The sequence below is a fragment of the Anoplopoma fimbria genome, chromosome 21, assembly GCF_027596085.1.
Source record: "Anoplopoma fimbria isolate UVic2021 breed Golden Eagle Sablefish chromosome 21, Afim_UVic_2022, whole genome shotgun sequence".
Lineage (NCBI taxonomy): Eukaryota > Metazoa > Chordata > Actinopteri > Perciformes > Anoplopomatidae > Anoplopoma > Anoplopoma fimbria.
The window spans coordinates 20,377,852-20,393,892 of record NC_072469.1 but is presented as its reverse complement, the minus strand read 5'-3'; positions in this window follow the sequence as shown (position 1 = coordinate 20,393,892).

Genomic DNA, 16,041 nt, shown 5'->3' with positions numbered 1-16,041 from the left:
TTTGTCCCGGGTTTACATTGTTCCACCTTACACCCTGAACGCAGGCACATACATGAGTGGGAATGTGCAAGCATGTGTTGTGTGTGTGCACTGACAGTGGGTACAGGTGCTCCATTATTTAAAGTATCTCCTTGGGCTTTAAAGCTCTGACAGAGAACTGTAGACGAGGTTTCTCCCCGCACACTCCCCCTCTCTCCAACGCCCCTCCCAACCGCGAAAATATTACCAGAGCTTCCCTGGGGAGAAGCAGAGGGGAAACGTGATCTGGAAGAGAGGGGCGAATCCACCACAACAACAGCTGCTTCCAAATCACAACAACCTGGGGAAGGGTTGTGGGTTATATTTTATGGGTGGAGAGGGACCACGGATGTTCATTTATTTATCTCCACAGTCAGCATCAAGGTGTGTGTGGGTGTGTGTGTGTGTTTGTGTTTGTGACAAGATCTGTCATAGCTCACTTTTTACTTATACAGGAACAAGCCTAAGGTCACTAGTCACTCTGTAGAGGGCTGAGACCTACAACGCAAGAGCCAGTCGTGTGTGCAAATGATGAATATGTAAAGATAATCAATTTCATGCGTCAAAATATTATAATGAATGTACGGAACCTAGAAAATCTTATTGAGTTGGTCTGATGCCATTTACTTTCCTCTTCACTCGCTTTCATAGGCGCCACTTCTCCACGGGTACAATTATGCTGAGAGCAATTTCATATTTCAAGTATGCAAATATCGATACTGTGAGGCCACAAACAGTCCATATACGGAAAATATGTAGGCTGCGACACAGTAATCCTTTTGAAGTGTCATACTGGCGCATTGTAAAAAATCCAAATTAGCTTGCATGTGCATTTGAACAGACCCGCGTGCACGCTCTCGGTGCACATAGGGATCCAAATTAGCCCTAATGGTTCTCAGTAGACCCAGCACTGAACACACATGCCTCTGGTGGGGTAAATGGTGGGGCATGTGTTGGAGCTGAATACAAACACAACCATTAGCAACTGGAGCGGGCCAATCTATGGCAGCATCCTTGGACATGTGTTGTTGCCCACTCTCTTCGCCACTACTTGCCATTAATAATTTGGTTCTCCTACTTCACATGCTGAAATAATAGCTGTGATATTATTATTTACCCTTAGAGAGCCAAATCACCAGGGATAAACCACCAGGCTGGAGGAGGTGATAGAAGGAAAATGCTGCCAACAATCAGCACCTGTACCGGGACACACCTGCTACCCAATATTGTTTCCATATACAAGTTGGTTGAGCATATTATATTTTGTTGAAAACATATTCTTGCTGATTCTAATGGTTTCATTCAGATAACTTCAAAAAGTTGTTGCCGTTGGCTATGTAGTTTGTCCACTTTCCAAACGTATCACATACCGCCAGCTCTGTCTTCAGTTCACCGGTACATTTAAGTCGAGATGAAATAAAAAAAATGTATTTTTGACCCTTTTAGAACTCATCCCAATCATATTGTGCATTTACTTATAAATGCATTGAGAAAAGAAAAATACATTTCTTTGCATTTTTATATCAAAATACAATTGTCTTTTCTTCCTGCAAAACAAAATGTGAAGTATGCGTCTGTAGTATCAAAAAATGTCAACCAATAATATATTTACCTCAACTCAACTTTTAGCCTCAGAGGAGGTGTGTGTGGAGCCCACAATCCTCTGTAGCGCCGTGTCGCACTGCATTCTAAGCCTGTCTTCTTTTTTGTGGTCCAATCAAATGCGAAGGATTTGATTCAAATCTGTCTTGTAACTTTGCACTGCTCAAATATCCATTTCACTGGGTAATGTGTCACAGTACAATCTAAATGTGCTCAAACCTCCTTTCACTGAGAGTTAAGGTGTGCTGCATTTTCTGGCTGTTATTGTCAGTTTAGAACAAAGCTTATACGAACACTGTAGAGTCAACTTCATGTCTGGTTTAACTAAGCTTTTTGCAAGGGAACTTCATCCAGACAGCATGTATGCCTATGCATCAGAGAATAAGATTTGATATAAATATAATTTTCAGGTGACAGGGATTGATCATAGTTGCCAATATCCCTGCAAATTGCATGGCAAACAATTCTTACAGATGTTAAAGAAAAACAATAAAGAGAAATTCTGCTCTACTCCCAATGTGCTTTACATCAACAAGCACAAACTAAGTGTGACATCAATCCTATTTGAAAGCATGATTGTTATATAACATCTTTATATGTAGCATTGCTAGCACTATTCCCAGTTTGTGCTGTCATTTATTGGTATGCAATAGATACCACGGAGGTAACGTCTACATTTAATGCAGCACCTTTTTAACAAAAGTATTCCAGATCCATAAAAAAAATGCAGCCTTTTATTGCACACATATCAGAAGGGTTTCGTTGAGCTTCGGCTACAGTCTTGAAGGTCTGCTATGAGTTTTGAAAGCCACCAGATATCACAATGATTGCTGTGTGTGAAGCCCTGACACTTCAGATCTTTTTTTCACCCAAAAAGAAGGAAAGCTCCAAGTTTTGAAATATATATTGTCACAATTACCATCAACATTTTCTGGTTAAAACTACAGTTAAAACACAAACACAAACAAATCTTAAAAATATAACCTCAAATGTTCTTGAGATGTTCTTACTCACCATGCTTTCCAGGAGCTAAAAGGTGGTGGCAATCAAACTCTTCCTGGTTCGTCTTCTTCTTTTGGTTTTTACGGCAGTTGGCATCCAGCTTTTTTGTGCATTACCACCACCTTCTGCTCCGGAGTATGGATCAAATAATATACCATTTCCTGGTTTTATGCTCTTCCTGATGTGATCAATGATGTCACGGCCTATACCAAGTATGGAGGATTCTTATTTGGTTTAATATGCCACGGTGATAAGTTGATTACTGTATTATTTTGTTATGTCATTTTTTTCTTTTTTTGGCAAAATGGTTAGGAATGTTTATGCCTTGTTTTGACAGTATAAATTAATACTTGTCATTTTCCTGTTTTAGGTATGAGACAGACACCCCTGTAAGTGTTATGGTTCTGCATAAACTGATTGTGCTGCAGATTGGAAGGCCTATTTAATTGGGGAGTTCTTTGTCAGTCACGAGAGAGAAGAATGGTTGTGTAGCTAGTTTCATCAGCTCAGCAAAGTTGGCTAGTTTGTTGTTTTGTCTCTTTTACACATTTGTTACAAGTCAAGTGTACTAAATAAGTAACATTTTGTTCAGTCGTGGAACACATCTCAGAGTCTGCTGCCACTAAACCCCCTGGCTAGACTTCCTCATTGTCCTACTGATGATCAAGATTTTTGCCAGGTGCCTCAACATTTTGGTGACAGTGATATCAACTATAAGGTAAGATTCAAGAAAAATGTTGTGCCTGTGACTGGATACACATCCACACAAGATATACTCCACTGACCACACGCTGTAACTGAGCAGGTGTCTGTAAAAAGGTCTCCTTCTCTGTGCTTTAACCACTAGGAGGACACAATGGTTCCTATGTGAGAAAGCTTATGTCCACTGTAGCCATAGTTTTCTTCTGAATTCTTCATTAAAGCCACTTTTTGTTTCCCCCATTGGTTGATTTCATAACGCTCATTATGAATCGTGAAGCCTATTGGGTTATCCCGTGGGTTTCCATGACTTCCTGTTATGGATTCTTAAAAATGTGCTGTGTTTCATAAGAACTATTTTTCCTGTTTCCTGTTTTTAATCACAACTTTTTAACCCCAGTCAGGGGCGCTGACTTTGAACTCGACCGACTGCTAAAGTGAGAGATCAGGATAAATGTTTCCAACATTCGGAGACTGTCGTTTGTTGCTATTCCTGTTGTATTTGAAGATGTTTTCTGGACGACAGATCTGAGTACTGTGGTGCACAACAACTTTTCACCAGGGGGATTCTCTGCCATTCTTTCCCTCTGATGTGAGCCTTCTCGCTCTTATTACCTTTTTTGTTGTCTTTTTTTTTTCCCCTGTGTTTTTCGTTTTGCTACACCATCTGTCTGTCCTGTGCTTGTTAAATCAGTTTGCCCATTCCCGGCGTCCTCTGCCTCGACTTCACCCCTGGCACTTTCCATTTAGTCTCCAAAACCACAGAATGATATGCAAGTCTGAGTCAATCCACCCCGAGTTCTTGGATGTTTGTCAAACAATACTAGAACAACAGCGTGATTTGTTGTGTGCACAAATCTCAAACAGTCTATACCCTCTTGGCATTGTTAAGAGAAGACAGCAAAGGCAGAGACAGATATGGAGAAAATGTCCCATCAATCTAGAAGATATTAGCTGCAAGACAGCAGTTCATGCTGCCAATGATGTAACCCTCTGTGCCAGTATGAGCAAGTGCCACAATAAATTACTTCACATCAGCCAATGCTTTTTATCTGATGGTAGCACTCTGTGTGGGTTGTGTGATTCCAAGCTTAAGATTCTGTTGTTGTGGCAGTGTTAGCACGGTGATTAAGAGTGTGCGTGAGGGGGGGAGGGAATCAGACAACAAAACTGTGTACAAGACTGTAATTGTGCAGGGTTTATGATTTATGCAAAGGATAATGTTTAAAACCTGGAGACCCCAGCCAGTACTCCCCCAACCATAGTCACATCTTATTGTATAAACAATGCACTCATTCATGTGACACCCTTTTTAAATCCAGTTAGCTGTGTTTTGCCTTTTTTTACCTGTGTATACGGTGTTACTTATCAGCAAGGGGGTCAATTTAGCTAATTTATAACACAGGGGACAATGATTCCGCTATTTCTTAAAGGGAAAAATAATTCAAATGATGATTATCAAACACAAGAATAGTGTCTATTTGCTATATTGTACGGGTTTAGTAACACTATTTGTTCAGACTTACCTATCCCAAACAATAGTTTATTGTGCAAATATTGACAATGCTTTCCAGCATGAATTTAAGCTGTGTGTATTCTGCCAAAAGAAAATCCCAACCACCAAATTATTCCCTCATTATAGAAAGCATCTTTTTACCTTTTTCTTCTCCTTCCTACCAGCACCTCCAGGCTTGTATTCGTGAAATAACAGCAGTTTTACTCCGTCCAAGCTGAGTTGGCGATAGATAAGAGGAATGTGTGGGTGGTGGGCACCTTGGCATACCTGTGCAACCCCGTGCTCGATGGGCCAGTGGGTAACATTCCCAGACTGAAGACCTATTGGCAAAGACATCATCATGTTTAGGATGAGCTTAGAAAGTGGTTTCCAAGGTGGAAAGAGAAAACAAAACAGAACCTTTGATTTGGTTAGTTGCAGAAGTAATGCTCGGTATCTATAGAAGCAGAGGAGCGAGACGGAGAGGGCTGGGAGCGTTGGAGGGGGTTACTGTATTAATCTGGTTGCTCACTAATGTCTGGCTGCCAACTTCCAGAAACAAGTATTTGCCAAAGTGCCGTGAATACCAGACAGTACATCCGTCTTTGTACCCCCACATAAATCTGCAATGCAATCCTCCCACAGCATTCAACACTAAGACTAACCTTTCCATTTACTGGCTACTAATGTTCTGTTGCTATGCCTCATTAACCTTACATTTATCACTAATCTCACATTACAGGCAGATTAATCACAAATAAAGTTAAGTAAACAGATGCTACACTAAATAACTTGATTATTTACTTGCAATTACTGATCTGTTTACTTGTAATGTAACTGAAAATAGATAGTGACAAGTGGATACTTGCATTAGAGGAGAGATGCAAGTCGCTGCTGGTATGTTGTTCTGAATCAATGTCGGAAAATTAAAGGATCAATTATTTAGCGTTATACCTACTTGCAGGTCAGTAACGGTAATGAACCGGTAAAAGATTTACAATTAACTGGTGTTCCTTTTGTAAAACCTATTAGTACAGGGATGCAAACAATGACTTGGACAACTGTGAAATATAATGAAATCTAGTATAATAATCATTCCATTACTATAGTAGAAATAAACAAAATCCAGGTATTTCTAAAATAACTCTTGTTTGTGAGGAGCTTATATTAGCATATGCTGTTTTTAACAAAATGTATTCTTCTTCTGCGAGTTCCTTTTGACCCACTAATGTAAAAGTGTAGGTTCATCGTCTATGTATGTAAGGGCTAAATTATTTGGAAACACTCAACAGGACTGCAATGCATGAGTCTGTCTAGCTAAAACAAGAATCCTGAACATTATATGGACAACTACCAGCCATGTTATTATTACTAAAACAGCATAATTTCACTTTGTAATTTTCAATAATTCCACAAATTTGATGTGCGAAGTGTGTTGACATGTTTGACATGCTTTCAAATAGATTAACTACACTGATTTTGTCCCTTAATTTGTGAATGGGTGCATGAATAAAAAGCTATGAGTCAGAAATTGAAGCCTTTACCGACAAGAAAATCTAAATCCAGAAAGAGCAAATAAACAAAGCTTAATCATGGGGGTAAAAAAGCCAAGATAATAACATTTTTAACAACAGAATCCAGATCATGGCTCATTTTGGCAATGATATTGGGTTATATAAGTGATGACCTACAGTAAATCTACTCCACTATTTACAACCCCCGCACATAGATTCAATCAGGAACATTGGCTGTACATGATTGATGAAAAGAAATCAAAGCATGCATCAAATCTCCAATTTGTTTTCTGCTTGCTGCTGTTTCATCTGCACCAACACCATGTTTACTGACCTGGCAACATGTCATGTTGTGTCAAGTCCTCAGTCCTAAGAAGACTCGCTGAACAGAAAGGTCAGAAAAGCATGCTCATAAAGAGATGTGGACAGCTTTTAGCCCGTGGCTTTGCTTAAATAAAAGCCAAATGCAGTTGCAGTCAAAAAACACTTCTGATTAACTCAAGGAACAGTGAGCACTGGCTCTGAGTAAGACCTGTAGGATTTGTGGCGTTGAGGGCATTGACTAAGAAATCGCAACATTTCCTCCAGAGGTACGAGGTGTGCATATACGTGTGTGTGTGTGTGTGTGTGTGTGTGTGTGTGTGTGTGTGTGTGTGTGTGTGTGTGTGTGTGTGTGTGTGTGTGTGTGTGTGTGTGTGTGTGTGTGTGTTTGTGTGTGCATGCTGTCCTTGTGGCAAGTCCGTGCCCTGGGCTGTTTTTCCCTGACTTTGTCAGAAACATGTGGCGTGAAGCAATACACCTGCAAGTCATGGTGTTAAGTCACTGGTGCTGCGCACTTCACAGTCCTTAGGCCAGTCCATGGTTAACCAGAGCTATTCCTTATCTTGCAGAGAACAGCTTTGTGAAAAAAATAAAAATAACCTCCAATAATTTCCAAGATGCATTTTCAAACCTCTTACTTTATTCAAAATGACTGCAATAACAACCCGACTAGACTGGTATAGAACTATTATTAACGTTTTTTGCCAAATTATGCAGATGAAGGCATTTTTCTAATAGATCACTGCTTCTATGGCAACAATTACATCTAGTGTGATTGTATGTTTTGAAGGAGAGCATTGTGGTGTGTGAGCAGCAGCAAGCGCCCATTTGTGAAAGCTCTTCCATCATGATGAGAGACAGCCCACACAGCTCCAAATTGCTGATGAGCTTATTTTTAGTCGAGGGGCTGCCCCAGTGTCTGGTTTACATGTGGGACTGGCAGAAAATGTAGAACAGATTTCCCACTTAATACTTGTACAGCAAGCCTTCCTGCACCGTAATTAACCAATTAACAAGCAACATGCCCCACCAACACCATCCCTGATTCAGTTTGCAATCAGGAATGCTCGTCTGCAAAGTTTTAATTGTGCCCGAGGCAATAACTTACAGTTTGTAATCACATTCTCTCCCTCCCTGTATTGCACCATGGTGCGTTTGGGAGGAAAAAACTTACTGGCGCAAGCTAATTCGGCAAACCTCCATGTTGGAGGTGAGCACAGTGCACATTAGCAGCAGTGCTTAGGGTTTTTGCTGAACAACAGAATAAGAGTTAATATGCTCCCCGAATTATTAACACATTGTGCATTTATTGCCTCCGATGAGAGGTGAGAGGCAGGCAGGGGAGCTTTCACTCAACATGTCCCCCTTATGGCAGGTTGTGTTGAGATCGCAGCATGCGGACACAAAACTCTCAGCCTCTATGTTTCAAAATTGGATATTCGTTTAATACAGTGAAGAAGACAGCATCACCATTTTTTTACCCGGTAAGCAGCACGCTTTGCTCGCATGAAGGAGGCAAGCCCTGTGCCAGAGCCAATCATCGTTCAGGAGGCAGACATGGCGGATGGACTAGATGAATCATTAAGCTGTCATGTGTCTGTTTGACATTGCGACTGTGGGATAGCAAATTATAGGTGACTTAATGTTCCTTTTTTCTCTACGCTTTCTGGTGCACTGCCAGGCCATACGCTGAGCTAAAAGGCAGAAATACGCTCCTTCAGCTGGAAGCTGCCACTAATTGTTCAGCTCAAAGCTGTCCATTTTCTTTAGGAGACCACACAACCACCCCCCACTTTTAAAAATACATGGTTGACGCTATTGGCTATAGACATCAAGCAATTACAAGCATCATGCATTCTAATATGATAGACAGAGGAGAGCCTGGGATTAGCTTTCCACTCTTGATGTTACACACAGACACACACACACACACACACACATACCCTAACTGCAAAACACAAACAATCTAGGGCAGCTATTCCAAATCCAATTGTTGTGAACATGAAGCCAGCTAGTTTCAGGCATTGGGGTGAGTTTGGCCCACACATACCAATTAGGCCCATTTCCAAAGCAATACTGCACAATGCTGCCCAGAGGACTGCAGCAGAACAAGACTTTGATTTCCCTCAATGTGATAGTAATTTCATATTCCTCTGAAAAGCAACATGGCTACTCCGGCTTGAGTCTCGAGATGAGCATCGGAGAGCAATTCACAACAAGATGCTTGTTTGGTCATTTGCATGCAATTTCTCAAACAAATGCGCAAATATGTAGCAACTAGTTTGGTGTGGAGGTATTGCAAGACCCGTGTAAACACAGCAGCCTCTTATGTATCCGCACACCATCCACGGAGGCCTCTTTTATTGGACCCGTAGTGTCCCTTGGTGGCTCTGTTAACCGCTTGCATTTGATCAGTTATTGTCTCTCGCTTCCCCCACACGTCTATGAGTAATCCTTGCATCTGGGATCAAAAATCAAGGCCGTAAACTGAGAAAGCAGCCTGTGGTCCTCATGCGGACTAAACGCTATAGAGCCTGAGTCCCACCACGGCACTTCAGACAGATTGAGGAATAGAAAGGGAGGAGGCATAATGAGAGCCAAGAGTATTCCTGCACTCTATTTATAGGGAGTGCAGGATTGTTTACCTGCTTTCTTACTTGTTTTGGCGGGTGGTGAACTGCTAATGAGAAGAGGAATCTTTGCGTTGCTATACTGTTGTATCACTTTCCGGTACGTACCGTATGTTGGAATCTACGTGTGAGAGCCGAAGAGCTGTTTTCATGATGCATCTTTGAACTCTGCGCGTCCTCCCCGTTCGATTTCACCCTCTCTTGCTTCCTGTCGTAAAATACAATCATATATTCGGTGTTGGGAGTTGTGGCAGCAGCAGCAAGACAGTCTATTCAGTCGGGTGATACTTTCTGATTGTGGCTTTCTCTGTGAGACGGTGTGGGAGAGCCTATTGTTGGAATAAATCTTCGCCCTCTCATTTGAATCACCGGGAATGCTTGATGATTTGTCACAGGGGAGGAGAGTAACCAAAGTACCCCAAAGAGAGCAGAGGTGTTACTGCATGGAGGCGGCCATATTAGCAGAGATATTCTTCAGGATTATGTGCCCCTTCAACCCAGGCCCGGAATTTGTCAGCAGAAGAGCAGATATGGCTCTATCAATAATCCATGGCATTGTGTATTTCCCAACTGATGCCATTATACGGCTGGGGGATGACAGCACTCACCAACTCCATCATCTTATCCGAGGGGACCAGGATCTCATAAAGCGCTCTCAACATAGACATCTCATATAACGGGTAATAACTCCAGCCAGTTAATACAGGGGAATTATCAGGGAGAGGAGCGATGAACCCAGCAAAAACCAAGCCGGCCACGGCTGTATTATGGTCGTGGATGAGAGAGAGAGAGAGAGAGAGAGAGAGAGAGAGAGAGAGAGAGAGAGATAACAAGGGAAGGTGTAAGAGGAGGGGGAGTGACAAAAAGACAGGTGGGAAAAGGAGAGGGGTAACGGGAAGGCATGTGAGATAAGAGGGGGAGAGTTGGTGTAGGATAAGAGCCGGAGGAGGAGAGAGAAATACAAAGTGAGAGAGAGCGGGGTTGTTGTGTGAAGCAGAAGAACAAAAAGAAAGGGAGAGGAGGAAGAGAAATGAGTAAGGGGTAAGGAGGAGTAAAGGAGACAGATGAGGCAATGATTTAACAAAGAGCAATGTGAGGGCAGAACTTTCAGAAAAGTATTAATGTCACTTTCTGAACTTTGCTTTGTCTGAGGATCCTTCTTTCAGACCAGCACAGTGAAATGGATGGTAGAAGATGTGGTAATGAAGAGCTTAAACTAGTAATCTCCCTAATCCAAATTAAAGCTGTCTGTAATTATTTTCATTACAGTATCATTTAAGGATGGCTTTACTGTACATTGTGCATATAACGGAGTGAGAAGTCGTGGAGATGTAACTTCCATGTTTAGACTCTACTGCTAAAAATCTGTCTGTGATAATGGACGGTGAGTTCAACTTGAGTAAGAGTTGGACATTTAGATAAATGCAGTGATAAAATCCATCATTTTCTCTAGCTGAGCCTGTTAGCTAAGGTCAAGTCCTTTTATAATTTAATGACTTGGAAGGGGGTTATACATGCTTTTATTTCGACCCAGCTTGTCTGCTGTAATGCTCTTCATGTTAGTTATAGCCAGGCCTCCCTCTCACGCTTGCAGTTGGTATAGAATACTGCCTCCCTTCACTGGCTCTTTGTATGTTTTAGGATTGATTTTAAAGTTTTATTGTTCCCCTGCAACGTATCTCCCCGGCCTTTCACAGCCATACGTCCCATCAAGGTCACTCAGGTCAGCTGAATAGTTGCTCCTTGTTGATCAAGGGACAAACAAAGGGGACACCAGGCCTTTCCAGCTGTCGCCCCTAAACTGTGGAAGGAGTTGCCAATGTATGTTAGGCTGGCCCCTACACTGCCTGTTTTTAAACCCCATCTTGAAACACATTTATTTTATTCTCTGGCTTTTTACTCACTATGAGAGTTGCCATTTTATATTATTGTCTTTTAAACATGCCTTTGTTTTTACTGTGTTGCTTTCATGGGTTTTTTTTATATATGGACAGCACTTTGGTCAAGATGTTGTTTTTAAATGTGCTTTAAACGTAAATTTGGATGTAAATTTTGGATAGCCTACATTCAATAGTTTTGAGAAGCAGAGGATTGCTGGGATGAATTGCAAACCTGAAGTTCTGTCTGAAGTCATTCCTTCATTCACAATAGTTTAATCTTTAGTGAGGAGTACATTTTGGACCGCTTCACCATCATGTCCAGGAAGAAAATATACTGCACAAGGCAATAACATTTGTTTTTGCATGTGGAAGCCCTAAATGCACTGCTCCATTATCTAACTGCTTGGACACCCTCGTCATCTTTGTTCTGTGTCACTGCCCATTAAATCTTAAGCAATGTTAGCATCTGGCCCCAACCCTTTATCAGGCCTTTTAGTCTTAAATATGGGTGGGTGCCAGCTACCAGCGCTATTAGGGACAGGAGGGAGAAAATAAATATATAATAATGCCACCCACCAAGCAAAGATATTCAGTGTTTGCATTTCAGGGGACAATAAAGAGCGCCATCTGTTCCTGTCAGTCGTGCTTTATTGTTTTCCTCGGCGGGCCACTCATATTGGAACACCACATCAAGCCCTCCCCACCTCACATTCTCTGTACCCCAGACCCACACAAACTACAGTCAAACTGTGTACACACGATCAACTGCACATAAACACACATTAACACACACAAAGACGCTTATCCTCCTCACCCTTGGCCTTGTAAAGCTGTAAGACAAGGAATAGGCTCAAAGGGCTTTTGCATTTTGGATCTTCGGAAGGAATATAATGACAAAAAAAGGACAAGATGCAGAGGGGGGCATGGCTTTGAATAAATTCCCTGTCGTTTCCCCTCGTGTTGGCACCATTGGTTGCATGGCAAATATTGCCAAATGTTTTCTTTCATTCCTGTAGCAGGATCATGAGGAGATATGGGTAGAAAAAACACACACTTTTAGTCTCCAGGCTTAAAAGAAAGAAGAAAGTCTGCAATATTGGCTTAGGAAATGAAAGTCTCCTAGCATATCTGCCGAGTTATATAGTAGAAGATTAGATCATATAGCTGAGAAGTTCTATACCTCTCATGTCTGTAGAGTGAATATATTGCAACAGTAAGCAGCCGGCCAGCATAGACTCCAGGAAGTTACTGCTCCCAACCAAGAACTAGTATGGTACATAACCCCTCAAAACAGTGAATGGTTACATTTACACTTCACTTACTGTTTGTGAGCTCTTCAGGTGCTGGTAGGTAGAATTTGTTACTTTTGGAAAGAACCAGGCGAGCTGTATCCCCTGTTTTTATGCTATGCTAAGCTAATCAGATGCCGGCAGTAGCTCGATATTTGTGGTACAGACATGAGAGAAGTATCGATCTTCTTATCAAACGGGGCAAGAAAGTGAATAACCATATTTACCAAAATGTCAACCGATTCCTTTAACCTTTTGAAAATACAAGGTTTTCAGGTACCAAATTATATTATTTATTGAAGCAGTGAAGAGCATGGGTTTTGTCATCCAATACAGATGCAGACAGACAAACAAATGTTTTTTCACACAAGAATAGACATAATTACAGCATAACATCAGCAAAGTCCATTATTTGTAAAAAGCCTCTTAATTATTTCAAATGTGTCATACTTATGAGTTTGTAGTAGATATACACACACATTGATTAAATATTCTTAATGCTTTTAAGACAAAGATCATGACACTTTTATATTGCAAATTATAATGTAGAACTGCCATGGATGTAAAAAATCCCACAGACACTACAAGGAAGACAACACTCGCAAGCAATGTTTTCTCACCAGTGATCTGACTGAATGCAAGATTTGCAGGTGCTTTTCCATCACAGTCAGCAAGGTTAAACTCCAGAGAAATTAAACAAATTGCTCCTCTAATGCAGAGTAAAACAAATGGGAGAACTTTAGTGCACATGTGGAACCCTCTTGGGTTCTAATTATGTAAAACTATAGACATCAGAAGGCACTGAATTCTTTAATGAGCACTTGAGAGAACAAAGGGAATTTAAGTGCATGTTAATAAGAAAGGCGAGACAACAGGAGGAGGCAAAATGCCACAGTAAGAATCACTACACATTAAATGGGGGCATTCGCTGTCTCACCACCAACGAGCCGCTTCCGACAGTTACGCTGGGAAACACAGAATAGTTGAGAGGAATCTATTTTTCACTGTGTTTTTTTGGCAGTTAGAATGAGCATGTAGCTATGTGCTAATAGGTTCTCCATGGAAACAAAATATAATAAATTGAGATGAATTGAATGTCAGTGAATTAATGTTTTGCTATTAGTGCGTGAGAGGATGAGCTGCTCTCTCTACAACCTGCAATCAGTGAAGTGACGACTTCCCCATGACCAGTGTGCCGCATGTAGGTACAAAATGACAGGTTAAGCCCCCCTATCAGATCCTGGAGCTGCTGGTGGCTTCCACAGTGCCACGGGCATAGAACCTCTTGCATTCACTCAATAACAAACCACGTGATGTGTTTGGGAAGCTGTGTTCCACTTCGCTAGTCGGTAGGCTGGCCAATTAGCATTGAGAAAGACTCCCGCGTGTATAGGCCCAGGTAGCACATTTCTGTTCAGGAGCTAAAATGGATCGCACTGTGGGGGGTCCTCTAATCCCCACCATTCCACTGAATAATGGTTTTAAATCAAGAAACTGGTGTAGGATAGCAACCTTCATATCCATATGCCTGCTGTCTACCATTGCACACCTTGTTTAATTACATGCGCACACGTTTGTAATAGTGCTGTGGACTGCTACATTAATGTGTAGATATGCTTGTGAGTCTGTAGTGCAAACATTTTATATTTTGAGTGAGAATACATGGGTGTACACATGTCTTCTACCAATGTAAGGAACAATCAAGAGTTTGCTAATTGATTATTAGAAAATAGAACCTGAACAATTGTAATTAAGGATTATATAGTCATTTTAAGCCAGGACACTCTAGTAAAGGTTTTAACCATTTATTGCAGTAATATGCATTTTTAATTTGGCAGTACATTTCTGAAAGCAGGCAGCAGAGTAGCACCAAGGTTGCAGAACTCAGCAGTTACTCTAAGATAAGGGGGAATATTGGTTCGCACGGAGAACAGATTTGAAGGTGAGTGATCCTCTATTGGACTAGTAGTGCACTCGCTAATGATGAAAAATGTGCATAGATGTTTGGATAAATTACCATCATAATTGTCATGCTAGCAATGTAGCCTTATCAAACTATATTATGCGGGATAACTAAATGCCCTGTAGAATGCTGCTAGCTGGCAGCTTTCTCTCTCTCTCTCTCTCTCTCTCTCTCTCTATATATATATATATATATATATATATATATATATATATATATAGTCCATGACCACCAACCAGCAGTAAGTTTTCCCCAGCCTGTCTGTGAGACTCAACTAATTTGTTCCTGAAGAAAATGTTAATTTGTTGAATGAAAAAGTGAATCACACAACAGTATATACTATACTTTATTAAGATATATTATGACTGTGAAATAAATACAAATAGCTATAAAATAAATCCTGTAAACATAAAAATAATACTTATGAAAAACAAATATAACAAACATAAACATATACATGTACATCCTGGACCTACCCGACTCCTCGCTGGATCAGCAAACGACTACTTGCAAGGTAGACTCCCAGCGGGTGGTGGGGATTCTGGGGATTGAGGCAAAAGTAGCTAACTAGCTAATTCTTGTGCTTTGGTCTGAATATGTTAGATAACCACGCCCCATTCATTTAATCAATCATAACCAATAAATTAAACCCAAATAAAAAGAGCTGTAAAATAAATGGAGCATTAGGAAATAAAAATCCTTTGAAACAAATCCTTTGAAAATGTCATTTTTGAATAAAAATTTTTTTCATATATTTACATGTATTTATATATGTATGGCCTCATTTTTGAATTCAAGATTTATTTCATAGCCTTATTTATTTATTTATTTATTTATTTATTTATTTATTTATTTATTTATTTATTTATTTATTTATTTATTTATTTATTTATGTAGGCCTATTTATTTATTTAATATTGAATGATATTGCATTCCATGTAGTTTTAGAATATTTTATTCAAAGAGGAGTAAGAAGTTAATTTATTTATTTATTTTCTAGCCACTGATTTATATATTTGAATTTTGTTAACAAATAAGTATTTGTGGCAACAGGGTGGTGCATGTGGGGCTGGCTCGAGACACAGCAGGGCCCCATAGCCCCCGTTGGTCGTAATGAAGGAACTCATAAACTAGTGCAACAGTTTGGTCACAGATTAGTATTTAACAGTTTCTGACAACTACATCAGGTTTTGGTTTCACAGGCAACACAGTGGGACCAATTCATTGTTGATTTTAGACTTTTCATGGGATAAAAAAAAAGGAAAAGAAAACTTGCTCCAGCCACCTAGTGATAATCAACTTAGTTCCTTAAACTATTGCTAGGGACACAATATGTGTAATTAGGTGTTAGTTAGCACATAAAGAAAAACTATGATCATTTTAATATTATAGTTAACATTTTTGTTCTTTTAGTGGTGCATCATATTAAGATAACAAGCATTACTTACCATTAACATGTCTGCTCAAGCAAAGCAACGCATCATCTTATCAAACTGACAAGTAGCTTGAGTTCCAACTGTCAATGAGCCATTAGGATATAATTGGCTCGGACCAGAGACTGCAGAAATTAAGAAAAACTCATCACATTCAAAACACATTTACACATATAGTACACCCATATGTTGTCT